This window comes from Spermophilus citellus, assembly GCF_964194105.1.
Source record: "Spermophilus citellus genome assembly, chromosome: 8".
NCBI lineage: Eukaryota > Metazoa > Chordata > Mammalia > Rodentia > Sciuridae > Spermophilus > Spermophilus citellus.
The window spans coordinates 106,873,678-106,886,989 of NC_138189.1; positions in this window are offsets into that span (position 1 = coordinate 106,873,678).

Consider the following 13,312-nt stretch of genomic DNA (forward strand, 5'->3'; position numbering starts at 1 on the left):
GTTTTCAAAAGATTCAATGAGATTTTTAGAAAAATACAATTGTACTTTTATTCCATTAATATTTTAGGCTATTGATTATATCACTTTTCACATTGTCCCCGCCCCAACCCCCACAACTTTACATACTTGATTTGCTCACTGATTTTTTTAAAATATATAGATCTATAGATTTTACTATTATTCCTTAACGGGTTTGACTTAGCACAACAGCCCATTTAAGTTAGGAATGAAATGTCAAAAAACCTGATCTGGAATTTCAGGAAGATTATTGGGCATAGGATAGGGTAGGGCATCCAATGAGCAGTGGACACTCAGTAAAAAGAAAACAAATATATTTTTCTCCCCCATGCAGCAGCTGGGAAAGATTTTGGAACTGAAAGAAGATGATCAGAAGCTGCATCAGAGGGTTGACTGTCCCTGTGGTCATGCAGCCAGAGGAATGGTACTCAAAGATGAGGCCTTCCTTTTATGGCTGAGGCTGGCTTCTAAACTGGACATGAGTTAGATGATAATAGTTCACCAGGTAAATGAGGGTGAAAGTGGAGCCAGGGATGGGGACTGGTAGGTGACACAGTTTCTCAGGAAACAGTGCATGTTTTTTAACTGAAGTCACTATTTCCCAGGCAATTCTATCATTTCATTAGCATAATTTTATATTTCATTATCCAGTGTGTTGCGCTGTTCTGAGATCTCAGTTGATAAGAAGTGCAAGGGCATCCTGAAAAGCTTCCTTCCTTTTCTGCTTCACCTCCCTCATTTTTCCAGCACAGTGGAAACAAAAGCACCAGAGATGAATGGAGTATAACTGTTCAAAATGAAATAAGTGCCTCTTAAATGTACAGATAATAAAATAAGCACTAAGAACTGATGCTATGTAACTCATTCTGTGATGATAAAAATAGAAATTGTGGAATTTAATTCATTATAACACTGATATGTCCATAAGATTGACCTCTGTCATCTATGAAAATTGCCACCACGTGATCCCTTGTGCCCATCTTCAGGGTACTTCGTATTTACCAGATTTCTCTGCATCTTTCATACAACTCTAGATTTGATGTGATGATTTTTCTGCTTTTCCAACATGTGAGAGTGTCATTGTTGTGGTGTAAATAATCAATAAAATCAGTAAGAGCATAAGTTATAGTTTATAGAGTAGTAAAAAATATAGATTGTAGATATAAGATCTGATAAGTGAGATAAGAATTATAAAGCAAGAGCTGTCATAGACTCCATTTTGCTGCCTTCTATAAAAAAAAAACTGTTGCACAACCCATTTCTGAGAGACAGAAACAAAAGCTGTCTTCTTATTAAAATTTTTTTTTCTGTACTCTGTACCCTACAGAATGTACCCAACTTAGGATGGTGGTGGTCCTGGTGAGCTACATCCTGAGTTTGAGTACATTTATGAGTCTACGTGACTTTCAAATAGATTCTCACCCCTACTCAGCTGAAACTCAGGATACAGTAGTCTAACACTTGTTGGGACCGAGATGTGGTTAAGCTAACTGCTTTTTTTTAGCTTCTGTAACTTGCTTGCTTGCATGATGCTGACAAAAACCCCTGAGTTCTAGTTTTCATCCTTAAATTCCCAAGACACAGGCCAGGAAATTGCTGTTCTCCCACAGAGCTTCAGTCTCTATAGATGGGTGACAGTTCCCTGGCCAGGTAAATAAAGCTCTCTTTGATTTGAATTCGGACTTAGAGTGTTTTCTGAAGCGGCTTCTCAAAACATCATAAATCTTCACAAGTCTATCTAAAGACACAGTAAGTTATTTTCTGTCCCAGGGGGTTCATCCATCCTTTGGTGAGGCATTATCCTTGTCTGTTTTCAAAGCCACAAGCCTATTGGGGAAATTTTGCCAACTCCACTCTGAGAAAAAGTATAGGGTCCTCTAAGAGGGACTCATCCATATCTACTCCCTCATCACTTCCTTTCAAGCCCATTTTCTTTACCATATCCAATATAGTCAATTCCTCACTTGGGTTTGGGTGATTAGTAGAAGAGAGAAAATTTATTTTCTCTTATTTTGCTGTTATCCCTCTTATTTTCTATCTCTGCATCAAGTCATTTCCATTCTCCAAATCCTTTGGGTTTTGAAATACAAAAGCCACGAGAAACATACACTGTTTCAATTGCAATATCCCAACCTGAGATTTGAGCCCGAGATGACTTAGTTAAAATTTAATGGGAGATATTACAAGTATTAAAGGGAAACCATAAAAAACAAAACAAAATACTAAAGAAGTAATCAAAACCCTCCTCCCACAAACACACAAAAGTCTAGGACCAGGTAGCTTTCTAACTGAATTCTACTAAGCATTCAAAGAAGAATTAACACCCATATTTCTTAAGCTCTTCCAAAAATAGAGCTAAAGTGAGTAATTCTAAATACATCTTATGAGGCCAGCATCATCTTAAACCCTAAGCCAAATAAAGATGTCACATGAAAAGAGAACTACATATCAATCTTTCCAGTTAACAATGATGAAAAATCCTTAATAAAGCACTAGCAATCTGAGTCCAATAACATGTCAAAAGATTATAGATCATGATCAAATGGAACTTATTCATGACATGCAAGACTGTTTTACATTTTCAAATCAATTCATGTGACACATCACGTTAACAAACATAATGGGGAAAATACGCATTCAAAAAAATTATTTATTAAAAACTCTTCATAATTATGATATAAAAAGAAAATTCCTCAACATAATAAAAGCAATTTAGAAAAAAACATAGCTGACATTATAATCAATGGGAAAACAAAAACTAAAAGCTTTCCCAGTGAGATCTGTACAAGGCCCACTCTTGGCACCTCTCTCCAACATAGTACTGGAAGTACTAGAAAGAGCAACAAACAAAAAGAAAATAGAAAAGAAAGAAAGAAAAAGCTTTAATATTCAAAAGAAAAAAGTAATATTATCCTAATTTGCAAGTGACATGATCCTATAGATTAAAGGAACCCAAAGATTCCACCAAAAGAAAACTGTTAAAACTAATAAGTTAATTTGGTAAAATTGCAGGACACAAAATCAGCATACAAAAATCAGCATCATTTTTATATAATGATACAACTGAAAAAATCAAGAAAATTATCCCTTTTATAATAGCATCAGAAAACAATGGGGTATTTAGGAACAAATATCACCATAGAAGGTAAAAGATCAGTATATTTAAAGTTATAAAACATTAATTAAGGAAATTAAACAAGGCAAAAATAAATTAAATATCCTGTGTTTGTGAATTAGAAGAATTAGCATTGTTAAAATGTCCATTCTACTCAAAATATTATGCAGATTCAGAGCAATCCCAATGGCATTTGCACAGTGACAGAAAAAAAACATTTCTAAAATTCATATACAACCACAAAAGATCCCAAATAGCCAAAACAATTCTGAGAAAGAAAAAATAAAGTTGGAGCCTGTGGGGACAAGTGCATGGAGGACTCCATACATGGCAAAGGTTAAGGGCATCTGATTGGCAGGCCACTCCCCGTGTCCTAGGCACGTGAGCAGTAGGCCACTTACCCCAGAGGCACAGTCCTGGGTGTGAGGCCATGTGTTGCAGTCCCTGTGCTTGCTCCACAGCCCACGCCTCGATTGGTCGCTGTAAGGACAGTTAGCAGAAATTGATTTGGTGGCTGCCTGTAATCTGTTTAGCTACTACTACCTGAGTATATACACATGGTAACTGCACAATAAAATCAAAACTGCTTCCTGCTTGGTCCCCTGAGGTCTTGATTAGCGACTCTGCAGCCACACTCTCCTCTACCCTGGACCTCTGCACTGGATGAGAGCCCACACAGGAGCCATCATATTTTCTGATTTAAAATTATGTTATAGCCAGGCACGGTAGCATATACTTGTAATACCAGCAGCTTGTGAGGCTGAGGCAAGGGGATCTCAAGTTCAAAGCCAGCCTCAGCAAAAGTGAGGCATTAAGCAACTCACTGAGACCCTGTCTCTAAATAAAATACAAAATAGAGCTAGGGATGTGGCTCAGGGGTTGAGTGCCCCTGAGTTAAATCCCTGGTACCTCCCCCCAAAAATAATAAAAAATTAAAAAATAAAATCATATTATCAAAAACAAAACAACATAAGAATTGGCATAAAAACAGACACCTAGACAAGTGTAATAGAATGGAGAGACCAGAAGCCAATCCAAACTTAAACAGATAATTTTTTTTTTTTAAAGAGAGAGTGAGAGAGGAGAGAGAGAGAGAGAATTTTTTTTTTTAATATTTATTTTTTAGTTCTCGGTGGACACAACATCTTTGTTTGTACGTGGTGCTGAGGATCGAACCCGGGCCGCACGCATGCCAGGCGAGCGCGCTACCGCTTGAGCCACATCCCCAGCCCTAAACAGATAATTTTTGACAAGAGTAGCAAGAAGACACAATGGGAGAAGGATAGTCTCTTCAATAAATGGTGCTAAGAAAATAGGATTGCCATATTTATCACTTCTTTGCACCATACATAAAATCAACTCAAGATATATAAAGCCACAGAAAGTAAAAAACTCCTGAAAGAGAATAAAGGGGGAAAGCTCATGGCTATAGGCATTGGCAATGATTTTTTGGATATCTCACCAAGAGCTCAGGCCACAAAAGCAAAAATAATTGAGACTAAACCAAACTAAAGAGCTTTTGCATAGCAAAGAAAATAATCAACAAAATGAAATAGCAGCCTAAAGATTGAGAAAAATATATTTGCAAGACATATATTGGATAAAATGTTAATATTCGAAGAGAATGTGTAATCCAATTTAGAAAAACAAACCAGTAAAAAAAAAATGGACAAAGGACCTGAATAAGTCACTCTCAAAATAAATAAGTAAATAAAAATCACTGACAGGTATATGAAAATGTGCATCATTAATCATCAGAGGAATGCAAATCAAGACCACATGAAGTACCACCTCATACCCAACCATAGAATGTCTATTATGGAAAAAGTCGCAAGATAACAAATATTGGTGAGCATATGGAGAAAAGGGAACTCTTTTACCCTACTGGTGGAAATGTACAATGGTAAAACTAGCAGGAAAAACAGGATGGAGGTTTCAAAAGAAATGGAAAAGAGAATTACCAGAATGAATTACCAGATGACCCAGAAATTTCTCTTCTGGTTATATATCCAAAGAAAGAAAATCACCACCTTGTAAAGATATCTACACTATGGTGGGGAGCTGCCCTGGATGAACACGCCTTTAAGTCTTGATGCCCCAGGGCACTGAACAATTATTGCTTTCCAAGTAACTTGGGCATTACCCAAACTCAGATTACAAGGTGTGGCTCCAGGTGTAGGTGTCACCCACTGGGGTTGAGTTACACTCACCAGCTCCTTTGTAATCCTACCCCTTCTGCCCTCATTGCATAGAATGTTCTAGTAAACAGCATCCTCCCAAATAAAAGCCCACTTCTGAATATGCGCTCTCTCTCTCTCTCTCTCTCTTTTTCTCTCTCTCTCTCTCTCTTGCTCTCTCACTCTCTCCTGAGCCTCTGTGACCTTCTCTTGCCCCCCTTTGGGGAGCCTGAGGCTGGAAGCTGTCCTAAAGCTCATATAAAAGGTATTTTGTGTGTGTGTCGTATTTTGTGTGTGTGTCGTATTTTGCGTCACCCCAAATTCACATGAGTGATTTTAATTCAGCCACCCGAGTTGGATGGGGGCTACATACTACCATCTTCAATGCAGCATTATTTGCTATAGCCAACATATGAAAACAACCTGTTTCTGTCAATGGACCAGTGGATAAAGAAATTCAGGTGCACATACACATTGCAATACCATTCAGCCCTCAAAAGGAACAAGTTCTTGTCATTTGCGATAGAATGGATGAGCCTGGAGGACATGATGCAGAAAGAAAAATATGGTCTGACATATGGTCTGACTTCACTTATATGTAGAATATTTTTAAAAATTCAAATATATATATATAGAGAGAAAACAAAACAGTGGTCACTAGGGTTTGGGGCTGGTGAAAGGAAATGTAGAAATATAGGCAAGAGGACACAAAGTAGCAGATACATAGAATGAATGAGTCTAGAGAGCTAAGACACACATGAGGATTATAGGTAGTGAAATTGTTGAGATTCATGCTAAATGAAATTTTAACAGCTCTTCCCCCTACAAAAAAAAGAGGGGGGGCAACTGTGAAATGATGAATAATTTGCTTTGCTATAGTAACCTTTTTAGTGTATATGTGCATCCTATATCATTGTGTTGTATAACTTAAATATACACAATAAAATTCAGTTTTTAAAAAGCTTCCACAGGGAAAAAAAAATCAACATTTAAAAACAGGCTGGCCTCACATTTCTTATCAGCTATATTAGCATTACTAAAAAATTACTTCAAAGTTCTGACAATATTTTGAACCATTTTCTATACCAAAATGTATCTAGACTGAAAGGAAGACAGGAGTCTGGGAGATATTCAAGATCCAGAAAGTGGATCCTATACCAAGGAGCATATTACCAACAGCTCTGACATGTGAATGTCCCTAGTATATATCTGATATTATTTATTCCCTTTTTCCCCTGAATATTCTTCATCATTATCAGTCAAATCTTACTTTATGTTCAGCCATACCTGCGTATTTTAACTAGAATCCAAGATGTAGATGTTTGCAGTTTGAGGCTGCCCAGAAAATATTCATCAATCATATGTGATAATGCATCAGCCCCAATATTTCTTTACAGTAACACACCCTTCAACACCCTCTTAAGTCATAGGGAGTTCTAGTTTCGGACCTGAGCTAAGCTCATGAAATGTAATCAAAGAAGCTCTGCTGGAGTCTGGGGAGAGGTGAGCTAATTCTCTGAGAGGTGCCAAGTTGGTAGAACATCACTGTGCAGATTCTGGCAATAAAAATGACTGACCCAAGAGCAAAACCAACACACAGGAAAAGCAATTCAAGATGGAGACCACCTGCATCCAAATAACATGATGCATGACGTACATACTGGACCTAGCATGCACCTGATACATCGAGTTACTGAGGGGAAGTGTGACTTGATTGCTGACAAAACCTAAACTTACTGTAATTAATGATACACTTGATTTTATTACTTCATTAATTTTTTTATTCTAATTTTTATTTTTTAGTTGTTGATAGACCTTTTCATTTATTTGTATGTGGTACTGAGAATTGAAACCAGTGCCTCACACATGCTAGGCAAGCACTCTACTGCTGAGCCACAGCCACAACCCCTTCTTCATTAATTTTATGTTGCCTTTTCCTTATTAATTTATTTCCTTACATCTTTTTGATAAAGTACTTCACGACATGTATTTCCTAACTCCTAGGATATAAGTTATGTCAAAAATTTTAGAATGCACACTTATAAACTATATTTATCATTCTCAGATTAATAGAGGTAACCCATAAGTATAAGTGACCCAGCTTTCCCATCTCTGATCTATATGATTAAAAGACCTTTTTGCTACCAAGAAATATAATAAACTACTAAGTCCCTAAGGCCATGCACCATGGTTAAAAGACCTTCATTCAATATTTATAGTGGCTTCCACTAACTGAATGCCTTGAGGTATTACACACAATGCTAAATGTTTTAGACATTTTCACTTATCCTGATAAGTTATATCCATTCTGTACAAGAACAAATAGAACCACTGGAAGTTAAGTATTTACTAAAGATCAATCAACTAGCTAATAAGAGACACAGGTTTCAAACCCAAGCTTTTCTTTTTGCTAAATCTATGCTTCTGACACTGAACTAGATTGCTAAGAGAAAGCATTATTACAGAGCATATTCATTTATTCAGAATATTTAGCACCTTTCACATGCTAAATAGGTACATGTAATACAATAATGGACAAAGCCTACATAGGGCCTACTCATATGCCACAAAGATTTTTCCACAAACATTGATATTACCCTTGGATATAGTTTTCCAGGAGCTTCAGGAAAGATAATTTGAGTAAATACCACCTTTTTTCATAATTAGAAATTTTATTTAAATCTATTTTTATTTAAATGTATTGGTCTAGATTAATTTTAAATTAGCAATGATGATTAAATTATCATGTTATTATAATCTTAAAAACTAATAGATAAGGTACACTATATAGAATTTATTTATAACTTTTCTAAATTCATGTAGTTAGATAAGTTATTAATTTCATGAATCCCTTCAAACCGATAGTAAACTTCCATTTATCTATTTTTGTTTATCTGATAATATTCTCATGTTCTTTTTTTAATGATACAGATTATACTTTCTCTTTCAACTCCAAGAGTGACTTTTGCTAAAAGTTGTTTCTTGTTTTGACAATTTCTCACCAATTTGCTTACTTCAGCACAATCCTTTCCCTAAAGCTAAGTTGTCTTATTTATCTCTTATCACTGTGTTTCTATGCCATTACAGACAAATAAACACCCCTTCTTCTGGAGAAACTGAATGGAAATGTCAGCTTTTATCGTCAGAAGAAGATTTTTCATACTTTTTATGGCACAAGAATGTTTGCAGAATATATAATCTAATGTGTGATGGCAAGGGTAAAAATTTGTGCTATAGACTCCTTTGAATAAGGAGTCTATTCACACCTATGATGAGGTGTGAATTGACGATATGCTACCAGGTGATTCTTAACTCAGTAAGGAGAAAACATGCCTGACCATTTCAGACACTACCTACAAGATCAAAAAAAGGGATTATCAGGTAAGGTGGTGGTGGCTTAACTGATACCAAAGGTCCATCCAGCAACAGATGTTGAAAGCTCAGGTCACAGCATGTCTTACCTGTGTCACTAGTGCACATGGAGGATTTGGCTCAGCCTTCATCTTGAGGTGCAGGGCAGCTAGCATTTCCCCTGGGATAAGCAGTACTGACTCCAATGAAATTTTCCCAGGTGAAAGATGTAAGGAATTGTATCAATGAAATACTACCAAATTGAATTCAACTGTACATTAAGGATCATACACCATGCCTGAATGGGATTTAAGCCAGGGATACAAGTATGATTCAACACATGTAAATCAATAAATTTGACATACCACATTAACAGAAGGAAAGACAAAAATCACATGATCATCTTAGTTGATACAAAAAATCACTTGACGAAATTTATTGTTCTTTCATGATAAAAGTATTCAACAAACTAGAAACAGAAGATTATCTAAGCATTAAAAAGATTATATATGAAAAGTCCATGGCTATTACACTGAATGGTGAATCTCAAAAGTTTTCCTCTATATCAGTAATAAGACAAATTTTTCCATTCTTGTGATTTCTATTCAACAACACACTAGAAATCCTAGAGAGAGAAAATAGGCACAAAAATATTTATACATGGCTTCCAAATTGAAAAATAAGTTAAATTATTTGCTGGCCAATAACATATTCACATATATCCTAAAGAAAACCTTTTGGGATTAATAAATGAATTCAGTATGCTTTCAGGATACAAATCAGTAGATAAAAGTCAGTGGCATTTCTCTACACTAATAACAACCTAGGCAAAGAAAAAAAATCACTTCAAGTCAAGATGGAATAAAAGAGGCCATATTTATTTACTCTCACCATCTGAAATAACTGAGAGATGTAAAATTTACTACAAAGATACAATAAAGACAGTTTCAGACATAAAAACGGACAGGGAAATCAATAAAATAGCAAAGATTTCAGAAATAAACCCATATAATTATGGCTAATTGATTTTTGACAAGGATGCCAAGACCATTCAATATTTTTTCAAGAAATGAGACTGAAATAACTGGTTTTCCACATGCAAAATAAGTTTGATCCCTACCTCATACCATACACAAAGATTGAATCAAAATAAATCAAGGACCTAAATTTAAAATCTAATAGGATGAAAATATCTGAAGAAAACTAAATATAAATCTTCATGACATTGAATAAGTCAATGTGCATGACATTATTATTTGTAATAAGCCAAAACTAGAAACAACCCAGGTGTCCATCAATAAATTCAATAGAATACTACTTCACAATATAAATGAATGCACTAGCTCCATGTGATGGCACATGCTTGTAATCCCAGTAACTCAGAGTTGGAAGCTCAAAGCCAGCTTCAGCAATTTAGTAAGGCCCTAAGCAGCTTAGTGAGAGACTCTTGTCTCAAAATAAAAATTAAGCTCCTGGGGAGATTCAACATGGCAGCGGGTACGGAGAGATCAAATCTCTGACCTCTTCAGCTGCGCGGGCATAGGGAGTCGTCTAAATGCTGTTTGCTCAGGATCACTAGGCATTGCTGAGCTGACGTGGATCTGGGGCGAACAGTCTGGGTCTCTCAGAACACACACCGAGCCCAGATCAGCTGAATTCAAGCTCCCATTCGCCTGCTTCTCGAAGACAAACTGCTGTGACTCAGCACTAAACGATCCCACTGAAACATTTGGTCGGCCCTCTGAACCTATGGAGGTTAATGCCAACCAAGCGTTCATAGGCAATGGCCACAGGATTGAAACGGGGCTTGGGAGAGCCAGTCAGGACCCACCCATTGCATTGGTCACCCAGCAAACGGAACGAACTGTCGCCATTTGCATGGGATACCACCATGGCAGAGAACTGACGTCACCAGAATTCGGCAGAGGAGATAACTTCATTAAAACCAGTGGCGACAGGTGTGTAACCCCCTAGCCTTCCCTCTTCACACAGCGGGGAAAACTTAAGGGCCCCTCCCAGCTCTCCTGTGAGCGTGATAGCCAGACAGAGGGAATCAGGAGTGGCGTGGGACCCGCAGCGCGGAACTCCTGGCTACCGCTCCCACCAGTGCTGACAACTGAGGTCTCTTGCACCAGCTACCAGGGGCATGGTTACCGGAGGGCAAGCAAAATTCGCTGAGGGTTCTCAGCCCCAAGATCTACAAACTTAGGGTCTGAGGGAATGGCAAACAGGGAGAGTGTGCCCAGTCGTTCATGAAAACAGGGCTCCCGGGAGCAGCAGACCTGGCATGTAGCCAGTATTGTGGTGAGCGGCACCCGTGAGAGGGGCCTGGCTAGAGGAAAAGTGGGAAGTGACTAGACACAAGAGGAGGCCCTAGGCACTCAGGATTGGAGACTCGCCCAGTCTGGGAGGAGGAGCTGCTGCACAGTGATTGGATCCTGCGGATTGAGAGGAGAAGCTTGGCCTGGTGGGCACAGCTCCACCTACTGGAAGAGAAGTTAATCAAACTCTAAGACTGCATTTATTAATTTTTTTTATTTGGGTTTTTTTCCATTTTCATTTTTTGTTGTTTTTAAATATTTTTAATTTTTTAAATTATTTTTTAATTTTAATTTTTATTTTTTTATTATTTTTTTGATTTTTTTTCTTTTTTTCTTTTCTATTTTTTTCTTTTGTCTTTTCATTTCTTTTCAATTTCCTTATTCCCCCTTCCTTGAATTCTACCTGCCTACTCTCATTCTCTTCAGTGACTTCTTCCCTTCCCTTTTAATACCTTTCCTCCCAAGCATCAAATAAATTTATAGGAGTAAACAGTAACTCAGCAGTCAAACAGAACAAGAAGTAACATAAGCAGTATGAAAAAGCAAGGAAGAAAAAGAGTACAAACAATGCATGACAGCCTAAATATTCAGGAGGACCTAGAGGTATCAGAAATATGGTCAAATAAAGAACTCAAGGAATACCTAAGACAGATGGAAGGAACCTTAAAGAGGATATGAGACAGCAAATTCAAGCAGTGAAAGAACACATTGAGAATGAATTACATAAACAGATAAAAGAAGAAATTAAGCACCTTTATCAGGAGATAGAGATTATAAAAAAAATCAAACAATAATTCTAGAAATGAAGGAAACTATAAACCAAATTAAAAACTCAAATGAGAGTATCAATAACAGAGTGGAGCAAGTAGAAGCCAGAACGTCAGATAATGAAGACGAAATATCTCATCTTGAAAATAGTCTAGCCAACTCAGAAAGGCTGGTAAAAAATCACGAGAAAAACATCCAAGAGATATTGGATAACATAAAAAAACCAAACTTAAGAGTCATCGGGATAGAGGGAGACATAGAGATTCAAACCAAGGGAATGAGCAACCTGCTGAATAAAATAATTATAGAAAACTTTCCAGAAATATAAAAGGAAACGGATATACAAATTGTAGATGCATACAGGACACCGAGCATACAAAATCACAGTAGCCCAATGACAAGACACATTGTTATGAAGATATCCAATATACAGAACAAGAGAAAATATTAAAAGCTTCAAGAGAAAGGAGGCAGATTACATTCAGGGGTAAACCAATAAGGTTAACAACGGATTTTTAATCACAGACACTGAAAGCGAGAAGATCCTGGAACAATGTATTTCAAACACTGAAAGACAATGGATGCCAACCAAGAATTTTGTATCCAGCAAAATTAATCTTCAGGTACGAAAATGAAATAAAAATCTTTCATGATACACAAAAGTTAAAAGAATTTGGAGCCAAAAAACCAACATTGCAAACCATCTTGAGCAAAACACTACACAAGGAAGAAATGAAAAACAATAACCAAAACCATCAGTGAGAGGTGCCTCAGTAAAGACAGAGGGTGGGGGGAAAGCTAATCATGGAGAAACAAACTAAATTAAAAAAACAAATAAGTAAATAAATAATCAAACATGGCTAGAAGTACAAACCATATATCCATAGTAACTCTAAACCTTAATAGCTTAAATTCTCCAATAAAGTGACATAGGCTGGTAACATGGACCAAAATTAAAATTAAAATTGAGAGACACTGTCTCAAAATAAAAATTAAAATAAACTTAAAGAAAATTAAAAGAAAAGAACAAAGTTTTGAAGTAAGTCTACTGAGACAGAAGAGTAAAATTATAAATAGAAAAGCTATATTAAATAAATGAGTTTTACCATAAAACCAACATAAACAAGTTTCAGCTAGAGAAGGAGAGGAACTATGTCTTATTGACACCATTTTTATTCATCATTATCATCATTACCTGTCAGCAGACGACTGATAACCTGTAATTGTCCATAGAATGAGTGCCAAGGTGAAAAAGCTTGTGCTTGATCTTTCTGTCTCCAAAACCACATGACCAATAAAACTCCTGTTTTGCAGTTTGAATTAGGTTTCTGTCTGACAAGTTTAACTCCTTTCAAAATAAGTCTTTAATTTTTTGGGGTTTTTTTTTGTGATAATTCCTATTCTTATACCTTTCACAATCTTTACCATTCTTTCTAAATTTTTCTCACTTCTCAGCATTTTTTATACTTTCTTCATAATTCCTCCCACAAAATCATGGGATTTGAAATCAGAAACCTTATTTGAGCTCTAATTAAAATTAATCTGCAATCATTTCTGAACTT